General features: G+C 48.6%; 1 protein-coding gene and 1 long non-coding RNA gene across 2 annotated transcripts in view; both read right to left on the minus strand.

The window, feature by feature from the left end:
* Positions 1-13,395, minus strand: part of CAMTA1 (calmodulin binding transcription activator 1) — a 321,453-nt gene that overhangs the window by 268,949 nt on the left and 39,109 nt on the right. The gene's annotated exons all lie outside the window — the stretch shown is intronic.
* Positions 1,369-11,642, minus strand: LOC135316602 (uncharacterized). The gene is made up of 2 exons (XR_010375856.1): positions 9,924-11,642; positions 1,369-9,399 (listed from the first exon to the last, which is right to left on the minus strand). It is a non-coding gene; the product is annotated as an uncharacterized LOC135316602 (long non-coding RNA).

Consider the following 13,395-nt stretch of genomic DNA (forward strand, 5'->3'; position numbering starts at 1 on the left):
TTTTTGCCCCAAAGCAGCCACAAGCGGAGGCAGCCCGCAGGCTTGCCCAAGCGAGAGCACTCACCGGCATCCAGGGAGCCACAGGGGTGATGGTGGGGGGGTGAGGGGGACACAGCACCACCAGGCTCCACACCACGGGGATGCTCCGGCAAAGTGAGCTCTGCCCGGGGCTGGGCTTGTCCCAGTTCCCCCAGCAGCCTCGTCAGCCTCCATTGCCCACAGCTGGGAGAGGCTGCAGCACCCCAGGGGCCGGGGATCAGCTGGGCAGCAGCACCTGGGCCACCTCCCACGACGGGGGCCAAACACAGGTGTACACGTAACTACGCACACACGGTACACACTGCAACCCCCCAGTGCCGCACGCAGCTCCGTGTTACAACAGAAAAAGTTAACACTGGAGGAGCCGTCATTTGGAAAGGAGACTGATCAGTGCCTCTGCTGCAGTAACAACGTGTTTTGTCTCTCCTGACCTTGCTGCAAACCGCAGTCGCCTTTGAGATGCATCTCCCCCGCCCCGTAACAACTGTAGCCAATTATTGCCGTGCGGCTGTTTAATTGCATTTGCTCGCGCAGGGTGCAATAGGCGCCGCTGCTGACGCCCCGGTAGCGACGGGGAGGCAGAGGCAGCACCTCCAGCCCGCCGTGGGAATTACGCGTTTGGGCTTGGAGAGGACACGGCTCCTTGCGGAGCGGGGAGCTGCCGGGAAGTCCAGCGGACGAGGCAGCGAAGGCAAGCGAGTGTAACGCAAATCTGCATTTGCTCAGCTGCGCCTCAGAGGAGCTCGCCGGCTCCCCGCTCCCCCCAGCCAATTTACTTGGGGAGATCAGGCTCTTCTCCAGATAAGCACATTGACTTTAAAATAAAGTGTGTGCCAACAGCTGCAGCACCGAGACTGGAGCAGACAGAGATGTGGCGCTGAATGATAATTAAATACATTTTCATCATCTGTCATTTTTTACTGCAGGTGCCAGTGCAATAAATCCGAGCTTGACTCTTTTGTCAGCTGGCAGCGAACACGTTTTAACGCCAAATCCCAGGGGATGAATTTGGAGTCGCTTGGCCTTGCACGGGGAGGAGCTGCCTCTAACATGCCAAGTGGGTAACTCATACCTGATGGCTTTCATAATACCGTTATTATTTTGGTGATACATATGTCTGATGCAGCGTTTCAATCTGCTCCTACGGGCTAGGGGGAACGGGAACACCTCCACCGACGTTCCCAACCACGCTGCAATCCTCCCAGCGCGGCGCCGGCTCCGCGCGCCTTGACTCTGTGCTTCCCCAGCATCTCGGTGCGCCCGCGCCCCGTTAGGGACGTGGGGATTTTGGTCAAAGAGGAAACAAAGTCAAGGGAAAAAGCAAACAGGTAGAACTTGCAGATTAATTTAATTAGAATGACTGCAACTCAGAAAATTAAACATTTAAGTTAATATACTGTAAATCCAACTTGTAAATCCAGCGCACAGTGAAGGAGCAGCTCTGCTTCCCTCGGATGGGTGCAAACCGCTCACAATTCATCTCCTGGAGAACAGCAAGTTCTTTGCTGGAGGTGCTGCTGGGACGCCCTGCGTAGCATCATTTTCCGTGGGTACCCGCCCGCGAAGCAATGCCAGCCTGTTCGTGTACTGATGCTGCAGACCTCGGTCCAAAATTCCTGCTGGAGATGAGATACGGCATGGGCAGCCCTGCCACGGCCGGGGAGGAGCAAGTGGAGCTGGATGCGGTGGCCACCTTCACCCGGCAGAAGGGATTTCCTCGAAACGCTGCCGTTTCCTACCGATTTTGAAAAATGAAACTTTTTGGGTCTGTCACAAACCAAAGCAACAAGAGAAACACGGAGAAAAATCTCCCTGAGCCTCTGCCGGGCTCCCCCGTTTTAACGGATGATCTTGTTTCAGCCGCCTTCAGCCGAGTGACCCTGCGGCCGGTCCGTGAAAGCTCACGGGCGAGGGGCTGGCGCCGCACCCTGCCGCAAGCCGGCCTCGCCGCGTCCTCAGTGTCAGCGGGGCAGGACACGTCCCCACGCAACCATTTTCATTCTGCAGCCTAGAGCGACCTGGCGCTTCATTTGAGGTCAGAGAGGCATTTCTGCCCCTCACCTCAGTGGTAACAAAAAGCCACTGGCAAAAAAGACATTTCCAAACTTTTCCCCCGGTTCCCTCTAAGAAAGAAAACTAAGTTAGCAAGGATGACAACAGCAGCTATTTGTGTCTGCGCGGACTGATATGGGAAATGAAACCAGCCCAGATGCTCCAGCTCCTTGCACGCCAAACTCACCCCAACGGGCTATTGGCTATTTCGGGTTTTTCCAGAACTTCAGCTGCAGCAAGTCGAAGCCTCGGTGATCTGCCCGAGGCATCCCGTCTCTGAAGAAATAGGGATTTTCTTTCTTCCATAATTGGCAAAAACACTGCAGACAAATCGTTAGGTGAACTCCGCTGGGACGAAAGGCCTGATTTCTTGCTTCCCCCTGACCTTTCCCAGACTTGGCTAGGACTTCCCACAGATATTAAAATAAAGGCAGCTCCTTAGCATGGCTTTGATGGCCACGCAAGGTCCCGGGGCTGGGCGGCAGGCAGCCCCAGCACCCCTGGGAGAGCAGCTTCTGCCCCAAGTCCATCCATGGGAAAGAAGGTGTTAGCACTGAAACGCGGACGCTGCGAAGGCAACGACTCCACACAAGCCCTGCAAGAGGCAGAAATAAGCTCCATTTTCTCCCCAGGAAGAAAAGTGTGGTAACAAATACCTATGAAATAAAGTCAAACCTGGCAACTCTTGCACAGGAACTCATTAGAAAAGTTGAAATATCAAGTTCACGTTTTTCCAAACAGAGTGCTTAATCCCAGTATCCACTCTCATGAGGAGTAAACTATTTTGTTTTGAAGTAGATTTATTAGTTTACTGAAAGCTTCCTTCCCTTTGGCTTCCACGCGCAGCCCAGCTGACGCACAAACCGGGGACAGCTCTGGGCGCCGCGGGATGCTCCCGCACCCGAGCTCGCCCCGGCCCCGGGAAGGATCAGCCCGGGCACCGGGCTCTGCGGGGACGGGGACCCTCCAAGCGAGCTCAGGCTGGCGACAGCCCGGAGCATGGGGGGAGAAGCCAAAACAGCGGTGGAGAACCGGCCTCCCGGCTCTCGCTACCGAGCGCGGGGTAACTCGGGGTGCCCGGTGATGACCGGGGTTTGCCAGATGCACCTGGCTATTTGTACCACCAGCACTTCTGTGGTGACAGCCTGACACCATCAATGTGAGCCTGAAAATTAGAGCGCTTTATTTATCTGGACAAACCTGCACTAATGGATTTATCTTTAAAATGGTAGAAATCATGTTTATGGGGTATTTGCAGGTGCCTCTCAGAACTGGGCTGCCCTGAACGGCGTCTCCTCCTGCCAGCACGGGCTGGTCGGGAACGCGCAGGTAAAAGCTTCGGCAGCGCTCTCAGTCTTCTGGGGCTTACCACGCTTTTGGCCTGAAAAAAAATCCCAATTTTTATTTGAGGCAGATAATGCGTCTGAAGGGATCAACAGCTGTCGCGCCTGCCCTCGCCGCCAAAGCGGGCACGAACGGCTGCTTTTGCACCTGAGACGGTTTCTATCTGTATTTGCTCTGTGCTTCCCTCCCCTTGATGAATTTTGAATTTGGCCTGTTAATTCGGCAGCAGTATTTGTGTCCTGGAGCAGTAAATGCCTTTTCTAGAAAATAAAATTAAATTTAAGCATAAATAAATAAACCAAGAGGCTAAGAGTGGAAACCCCCTTTCCTGTACCAGGAACCAAATGCGATGCTAGCCCACTTTTCAGCGTTTTCCTGGCGAGCGTGCCGCTTCAGCTCTCATTCACTAGAGCAGCGCCAATCACACCACCATCAGAAGGGGTATATAACCTCCAAATGTAAACCTCCAGCAAAGGCTGTGATTGAACTTGCAACCAGTAACCATAAACACTCAACTTACAGCACGTTTATGGACCTTCCCCCATTCCCCACAGTCTGAAACCATCCCGAGACGGGGTTCTCGCCACTCTCCCCATCACGCTCCTGAAAACCCATCGTCCATCAATCAGCTCGTGGGTGATTAGTTGCTTTTCCCAACACGAGCACCTTGGCACCAGCTCTAGCTCCGGGCGGGTGAGCACCGGGCATTTCCCAACAGGAATTACCACCCGCCTCCCCGTCTCTCGGCGAGGCAAACCAGCCTCTTCTTGCCTCTTGAAAACCGTGGCCCCGGCCACTCCTCCCACCTCGAGCCGCGCGGCCGCACAGCTACCCGTACTGCGCCGCTGCCGAAGGTGACAGACACGGGTGTGCAACTCCCACCCAGAAAGTGCCACTAGCAAAGCATCTCTTGGACGGCTGATAACACCGGTTTGAACAAAAGCACGTTTCCATTTCGTTATGCTTCCGTGGATTAAAGATTTGGATGCCACGGCAAAGCAAGTTAAACATTTACTTTCTATTAAAACGTCAAAATGAGAAGATTAAAAACTGTTTTACATCTAACAGAAAGGCAAAGTCAAATCAGCACAGGAGCAGCTTAGCAGGTACTTAAAGCCAAGGCGTTCTGATGCTGAGAGGTAATCAATTTAAGGAGGGAGGGATTTCTTAAAACTAGTCAGAAAGGGGGGGGGAATACACACACATTTGAAAAAATCTTTCAATTATCTCTCCCAAAGAACGCCTCCCAAAGCCTTTCTGCTGCCAGCCCTAATAGGCTTGCTTCAGCAGACAGCTCTTGCCCCAGATTTCCCCGTAAAGTACTTTCACAGCTTATTACTCTATTTAGCACGTTGCGTGCTTAAGCTCTTTTGTTTATTTTTCATTTGAGATGGCAGGAGGAAAAGCTCCTATGGAATACATAAGGGTGTTATTGACTGCGTTTAATGGCAACTGTTTGAAGTAACAGCAGTTAGAGGTCACGGAGGCGACGCCAATGACACAGCTGATCAGCATTAAGAATTTATGCTCTGATTTTCTAAGATCCAAATAGACGCCGCTTGGTAACCACAAACTACCAAAACTCCGGCTGGCTACTGCTAGGCCAAAATTCCTCCGCGAAGCAGAAAGCCAAAATCTGAGCCTATCTGCAATGACCTGTGGCCAATTTAACACGCGTGCAGATAGGAGAGCGGCTCGGCTTTATCCTGCCGGTAACAAGGCAAAGCTCCAACGCCGCTGCTGGGCACCATCCTTCCGTGGTGTTTAGTAGGTAAGCTTTGGCAAAAGGTTCAGGTGATGCAATTTGAGATGAGTGCCAAAAACGCCGGCTAAGACAAAGCACCCTCTCTGCCGAACAGTCTCCATCCAAATATCCGACATCTAAAATCCCGTACGGAGCGAGCCCATGCAGCGATGCTCACACGGCCAGTAGCCAGCCCCCTTAGGGGCTCACACAGAACGCACACGGATCCCAGCCGCCAAGTTTAAGACTGATGGATCATTATCTAATGACTACTTGATTTTTAAAAACCCAAGTAATACAGCTCTATCAGTTTATCTCATTGCTATTAAAAGAAAAAATCAGAGCACCCATACTCTGTGTAGCAAAATTAGATTTAATCCCCTCCACGCGTTTTAGAGGTCGTCCCAAAGATAAGTCTCTGCTGCAGTTTTAATCCTCGGTTTAAAAGTTTATTTTTAAAAAAAAGTGAAAAGCAATAGGAGGGAGCAGGGCGGGGGGCCGAGCGGAAGCGCGAGGCAATGGAGGACAGCCCGCAGCCCCCCGGGGAGTGGGGTTTTTGTCACCTTTTCAATGCTCCTACTTAATTTTGGTTTGAAGCAACACCCCAGCTGAAGCAAGCAGCATGTGGGATAGGCTATTTAACTGGCCTCATCAGATAAAAGTATTTTGGCATGAGTACGTACTATACAAAAGGCATAATCTCCTTTATGTAAAATATTTGAAAGAAAGTTTTACAGCCAAGAACTAGAGAGAGGTGTCTGTTATTTTTCATTAGCCTTTCTGATCGTGCTGAACAAAACAGTCTCATTTACAAAGTATTTTAGGACAGAACTCCGAGGTTCTCCTTGCAACCAAACACATCTCGCAGCTTATGCGGATTAAATATTCCACGTACAAACGGGAAAGTGGATGAGCGGCTCCAAGGCTCGTTGGCGAGGCCACACGACCCGCCAGCCACGGACAACACTCATCGTGAAGGGTCCCAGGACCCGCCGGAGGCGGGAGGCGCAGTGACAGCCCGGGATGCTTTGCCGGTCACCGCTCGCTCGACCCCGCGGCGCCCGAGAGCATCGCCTCTCTTGCCATCGTCACTCGCAGGCCCGACACCTTCACGGGCAGCAAGGGCGCTGCAAGCAAGCACCAACATCGGACCTCTCCCCGCGTCCCTCCCAGGGGACAATTCATGCGCTGTCCTTGCCAGAACATGGCTTTGGCTTCCCTATAATTGCTGTTTCCTCAAAACTCTGATCTTCCCTGCAAATTCTGCACATTAAATGCCTTCACAGCACCCTCCTGTGGGGATTCTGCGTCCATACAGAGACGGGGGCAGCTAGGGATGGGGCGCATGAAGGAAATCCTCCCCCTCCTCCTCCGGCGATGCCGGCAGGGACAGGCAGCGCAAGCCGCCGTTGCCGGCTGCTCCGAGCGCGCCGGGCTGTCCTGCCCGCACGCACCACGGCACCGGGTGCGGAGCGGGGCTGGGGCTGTGAGGCGACGCCGAACGCCACCCAAATGGGGTATGTTAATCGTTAAAAACTGCTCTCAAAACTAGAGAAACTTCCATTTAGCAGCACATTATTTTGGAATCCCTTATGCTTTAAATACTCTGGTTTTGTGGTGATGCTACATTTTAATTCAGATCCTTGAAAGCATTTTTATCATAAGCTACAGTGGTTTTATGCCACGCTTTGCCACCACGATGAAAACCAGACAGTTTGCTAATTTCTAAGAGGAGGAAGACTTGAGAGGGTTTATAACTGTTCTGCTACTAAACATCAAAGTTTAAAAAGAAAGATCATCTGTTACTTACACTGTTGATTTACAGCATTCAGAGCGGTACTGAGATACAGAAATCCCACAGATGTCATACACCTTCCCACTTTTTGCAAGAATGCTGTAAAATTAGAGTTGAATAAATCTCGAATCTGAATTATTGATTATCCTTTAGGTTATGCAGTAATTTAAGGTGCCTCACCATACAAGACTCGCAGAGCACGCACAGATCAATTCGCTCATGCAACGTGCAGTGAGAACATTTATATGGCATTATCCACTTTTGATGCAGCTCACACCAAATTAAATCATCTTAATAGATGATGATTCTGTAGGAACGAACCAAGTTTTTTGCTTTCCAAATCAATAGGATTTAAGAAAAAAAACCACAACAAACCAACATATGAATATTAGGTGACGTGCACAGACACACACACAGACAACTATCTGATCTTGGATGCTTTAAAGGGAGGCAAGAGTGATGAGGGAAGGATGATATTCCCTTGTGTACTTCTTCCTCCACCTAACGAGGCCGGGTCTTTCCATACACTCATCACCTGGTACCAACTGCTGTCACTCGTCTGGAATCGCACGTTGCTGCCCGTCACCGGAGCACGCAACTGATCTGTCCTGTTCAGGTCCGGGCGCAAAGCGTACGTTTCCAGACGGGACTGCAGCTTGTATCCACGGCGATGTCTACGTCAACATAGATGTATGCGCGTCCAGCAAAGAAATACAAGTATCTGGTGGATTTTCAGTTACGATTTTAAAAGTTGTAAACCTAGAAGCCTTGAAAAAAACCTGTACGTGGAACCATTTGCCTCCCTTAGTCATCCCCAAACAATAATATCCAATAAGCTGCATTAGATGGGCTTTGCACTGCCAACAACTGAAGTACTGCGAGGACGTGATATACTCCAGATTGATCTCAACATGTAGAATCGATCAGAAATCAGCTGTCAGAGGTCAGCATTCAGTTTGGAAAATTCAAGTGCAACACTGCAATTAAAAATTGCCTTTCCGTGGCTGGAAAGCCTTTTTGTGTTGCCATACTGGGCAGTTACTAAACCCTCCTCCTGAAGGTTAAATATTCACTGCAATCACGAGACGGTGAGAGCGGAAGAGCTGCTCAGCATATCCCCTCTAGCTTCCTACCAAATTCTGAAGATGTTACCGAGATCTATGGCTGCTCTTGCAGGGCAAAGCAAGGCCGAGGTTGATGGCAAGCGGGCACATGGAGGGGAGGACTGAAATTTGTCCAGCAGAACCCAGAAAGGCAGAGCGAGCCCACGTGGCAGAACAGCGCAGGCAGGAACTGCGGCAAGATCAACAGAGAACGTGATTTTTTGTTGTCACTGCCCCATGAAACGTGCGCCCGGGGAAGGCTGGTGTGGGGTAGGAGCCTCTCATCATTAACGATGTCAGACGTTACTCATTATTACTACTGTCAAAAGCTACTGCATCACCTGGGCAGTAGCAGCAGTGCTTCCTGGATGAGAACACTCCGTTTCTACCTTAAAGAATATCAATTCTTTCTCTGCCACCCAGCCTTGCCTAGTGGACAGTAGAGCTATTCCCAGCTACAAAGAAAATCTGTCCTAAATAAATGGAGAAGAGAAAGGCAAATGAAGTGTTTGATAATAAAATCTGGCAACCCATAGTCTTTTACAGGGCGGAAGTAATCCCAACAGCTGGAAGGACAGCTTTCCTGGCATCAAGGTCAGACCTTGTGAAGGAGCCGAGGCCACAAGGCAGCAGCAGACCGGCCCCAGCCCGACTGCTATCCCAGACAGCGCCGTCCCCAGTCGGCTTTCTTCTCTCCATCCCCAAGAGGAAAAGCAAATGCCAAAGCATAAACCCTTGTTACCAAATCGCACGTGGATCCGAGTCCCGAGTTAGTAACGCCTTAGCCTCTCACCAGCCTACCGCCCCGCTAACGCACGGGGACAGGGAGGACGGGACGTTAACAGAGTGACTGGGGTGAAAAAGTAGTCGTGCTTCTCGTCAGGAATTGACACTGGGGTGCTGCGGCACCCTCCCCTTCCAGGTCCCTCGCAAAGATGGAGACAGGCGAGTTGTAGTATGCGTTTCATATGTTCATCGCAACAGGAACATCACCCAGATCTAGACTAGGTCCAAGTAATAATCACTGTAATTAGCACTTCATTCATATAATTACCAGCAGAACCCATAACATTTTACAAAGGAGGTAATTACCCATATTTTACAGCTGAGGAAACAGATACAGTGCAGGTGAATAACTTAAAAGAAACCATCAGTAAATCTGTGGCACAGACAGAGACTGCAATTATCCTTATTCCCAGCCAAGGCTCTCCCCAACAATCCATGCTGAATTAACTTCTGTCTTGTGGGAAGGAATCCAGAGAAAATAAACACAAACTGGAATTTCCAATGTCTAGAAGAGCTGAAAAGCAGAGAAGCCAAACCTGAAGGAGAAATAAAAATACATTTTTATCACCGAACATTTTCTCACCCGAGGTCTGCGCCGAAGAGCGAAGGAAGGGCAAAGGGCCCCAGCTCTAGCACAAACAGAAAGCCAAATGCAGGGTTTCGATTGCTACGGGAGCTCTACTTCCGTAAGCAGAGTAAAAGCAGAAGCACAAGACCGAGTCATGGAAGGCTGCCCAACGGCTCCGGCTTACCCCTTCAGCGATCAAAGACCTCAAGGCATTTTGAGAATTTAAAGATGAAAGCCATAGCAATAATTAAACTATTTAAAGACTTTGCAAAACAACCTATACACACAGCAGCAAGCGGGGTGAGAAGCCTGGGAAACTCAGCCCCAAGCCCAGAGGAGAAACGGCCGAGGCTGCGAGGGCACCAGTCCTCCCCTGGCCGCTGCTCCAACAGCCGGCCGCAGCCGCCCGCGAGGCTGGAGCGGCTCTCGCGTTTTCCTCCGGAAGGCAGAGCTCCCCTTCCCCTCCGAGCACGAGGGCAATAGGATCCTCACCTAGAAGCCACCAGCCCTAAATCACATCAGTGGGGGGCGGCTGCCCATTGGCCTAGTTCACTGCGAACAGACAGGTTCCGTACAGAACTCTCTGCTTTCTCAGCTGCAGACTTGAGGGTGGGATCTGTCCCGCGTGCTTTTTCATCCTGCGTGTTTGGATGAGCTTTATTATTAATAGAAAAAACCAATGTTTGCTCATGTTGACCGATACATTTTTCAGAGTAGTCCAGAGTGAAGTGAGCAATTTGTCTGGTGCCTGCACATACTGTGTTAAGTGACCAGCACATGCAGATGATTGATCCACAAGAATGTCTATTAGGCTGAATAAAGCAGATTAGGTTAATCCGAGCCCAGCTGCGTTACCTGAACTGCAAGACGTGCAATGCTCTAAATCTAGTAAATGTGCGAAGTATTTCATTTCAGCCATTTAGCCTTATGTTAAGGTTAGCACATAAAAGCATCCAGCAGTAGAAGAGATTGCATGAATTTCAAAATTAAGACTTGTTTCAGGAGTGGATGTTATCAATATTCTGGCTTTGAATAACAGAGAAACCTCGTAAGCAGGAACAAATCTCTCAATAGAGCATTCTCTTAATATTTAAACAGACAAATGTTTTTGCTCTGCCAACATTCTGCAGCATTTGTGTAGTTCTTTAAGTGTTTGAAGAAAACAAGTATTTTAGTTCCCATTCAAGTAACAAGCTCAGTAAAATGAATTAAGTTCCATCATCTCTTGCCATAAAATGGACAATCGTCACTGGTATGACCTGCTGTCATCCAGTAACACCACAGCAGAGACCCGCAGAGAGCCTTTAAGCGCGGGTGGATGGTAATGCTATTGCCACATTGAGGGAGCAGCTTTCCTTACTAATATTTACTGTTGTTTATACAGGAGGGAGAGAACAATTCCTGTCCTCCCTTCCCGAGGGCTCTACCCCCTCCTTCCTCAGCAGCTCCAGCACCCCCGAAGCCCATGCAAGAGCTAAACAGGCATAAGCCATATGTGTCACACCGACTTCTGCGAATGACCATCTGCACCTAACAGGATCCTGGGGAAGAGAGAGCATGCACCATCCTGCCACCCACACCTTGTGAGATACACCCAGCTGTTCCCTCTCTAAGAGCGCTTACCTTATGAAAAGGCGGCAGGATGGACATGACAAAATATCTCCTGAAACAAGAAATTCTAGCCATCTTTTAACCTCACGTGATTTTTGTATTATTAACTCCAATTCCCAACATCAGGCATGTTTATTCCATTGCTTATTTTCCCCTCGCTATTTGTTCTACCAGGCGGCAGCTGAAAGCCAGCACAGAGTAGGAAGATTCCCTTCGGTTTCCAGATGTCTAAATAAAAGTTCTTTAAAAACTGCTTTCCTAGAAAGTCAAGGCATCCACGCCTAACTGCTGCTGAGATAAAATATGTGTTACAAGGAGGAGAAAAATAGTCTTCAAGGAGTTTTCTTGGGCAAAATAAATATTTTTTCTGCCGAGTTTTAAAAACGCTGTTGTGAAGACTGGAAAAATAGCTCAAGATGATTTTGGAGGATCATACTTCTCAGGCTGACAGGCAGCATTAAAACCAGAGTAAAAGCCAAATCCCAGCTATCCAAAACACGCTCGATGTAGGAGCGGCAGCCTTGCATACCGGAATTGATGACTCTAGGCCTACATAAACTACGACAGCTAAAATTTGGAACAGGAGGGGGAAAGGGAAAAAAAAAAGCACCCAAACGCTTCAAACACCGACGTAGGCTGCGATTGTCCACCTCGGCTCCTCACCACTGGCTCAGAGAAACGTGTACATCAACACGGAGGAGACACTGGTCAGCAGAACTGTGTGACTACTGGTTTTGACTGCCACGTTATTTTAACAGGTGACTCTGCAAACACAATGAAGGGCAGTTTAAAAACAGAGATCTTGCTGTTTAAGCACAAAGATCAGTTCTGGAAATACCACGTTCTCAAGCATGGATGCTAATTAAAAATAGAAGATGCTTCCTGAAATAGACTCCGCTGCTGACGGTGCATCCCCACCGCTCTCGGGTAAAACCTGCTGGGGCTCAACCCACCAAGCCCCGCAGAGGACTCGCGGGTAAGGCAGGCAGCTCAGGCTCGGCCCGGGGGTCAGCAGCACCCCCAGCAAACACTGCAGCGGCACCTGCAGAGCCGCTGTTTCTCTAGGGAAAACATCAGCAGGAGGGTTTTCAGAGGGGTTCAGGCTCCTCCAAAAGAGGGTGGACATGGGCAGCGGCCAGGTGAAGTCAGCAGAGCCGACGTGCAACACGTGAACAGCTCACTACAATTCTAATCTGTAGTTCTAATGAAGGATATAAAGTTTTATAAGCATCAACAAGGCTCAGAGAAGACCTAAATCCATTTCAGTGCTCATTTAGCAGCTTCATCTGTGTGCAATTAAAACTTCAGCATTAAATGTTAGAGAATAAAATAATGAGACACTTAAAAAATAATCTGTGCTTCAGTGGGCCATGCTCAGTAGATTTCATGTCATCATTTACAAGATAAAAATAGAATCTGGCCAAAATCTGTGCCTTTTACGCCCATACCCTTTCAATAGAAAAACTGGAAGAGAGAAACGGCTACTGAACTTTGGGGCTTTGCTATCCCGTGGACACACGATACTGCTTCTTTAAGCACATCTCGGAGCATTGGTAACTTTCCTTTTCGCTTCAGTGATAATCTAAAAATAAATGTAAATTCAGTTCCAATTGAGATTTTCATTTTGGTCTAAAGCCTAATCTTTTATTAAAACAGCTACCAGTTTTAAGCTGATGGTTAAGAAAAGTTATCTGCAGGACAGGGAACAAAATTTTAACGATAAAGAATATTTCTTACTCATAAGAGTGTCTTAAATGCTCCCATGATTTCTTTGAGCTATCAAAATGTGACGGGGGGAGGATAGGACACATGGGACCAAACAGTATGTGTTTTACTGACCAAAAGAACTGTAGAGAAATGCAAATTAAAACCAAAGATGTACAGAAATATCAAAATAAATTAGATTAAGTACTGGAAGAACACAGGTCAAAAAAAGTAATGTACTATACAAGAAACAAACACACAGTTAAACTTAAAAGAAGCAAAAAACCAATGATAATTACGTACTTTATTTTTTTTTTAAACAACTGATAATTTTTATTCAAGAAAAGCCAATGTTACATATCTTCATAAAAAAAGACATTTGGGGAGGTCAAAGAACGCTACAGTTTAAAAATGATGAAATGTTACAGCTTGCACACCAAAATTAAAAATGAAATGAAATTAAAAAAATGAAATGGTTACCAAAGTAATGCAGGTCAAGGGATCAAAGGTGAAGGGTCACACATTATTAAAAAGAAATCCAAAAGGGCGTCTGCATCAAGATCTCTGCAAAACAAAGGAGCTTCAGTGAGTAAAACCAATACCTTCCATGGAATCACATCAAAGCTCTCCCAATTCACACACAGCCCAC

The sequence above is a fragment of the Phalacrocorax carbo genome, chromosome 20 (assembly GCF_963921805.1).
Source record: "Phalacrocorax carbo chromosome 20, bPhaCar2.1, whole genome shotgun sequence".
Lineage (NCBI taxonomy): Eukaryota > Metazoa > Chordata > Aves > Suliformes > Phalacrocoracidae > Phalacrocorax > Phalacrocorax carbo.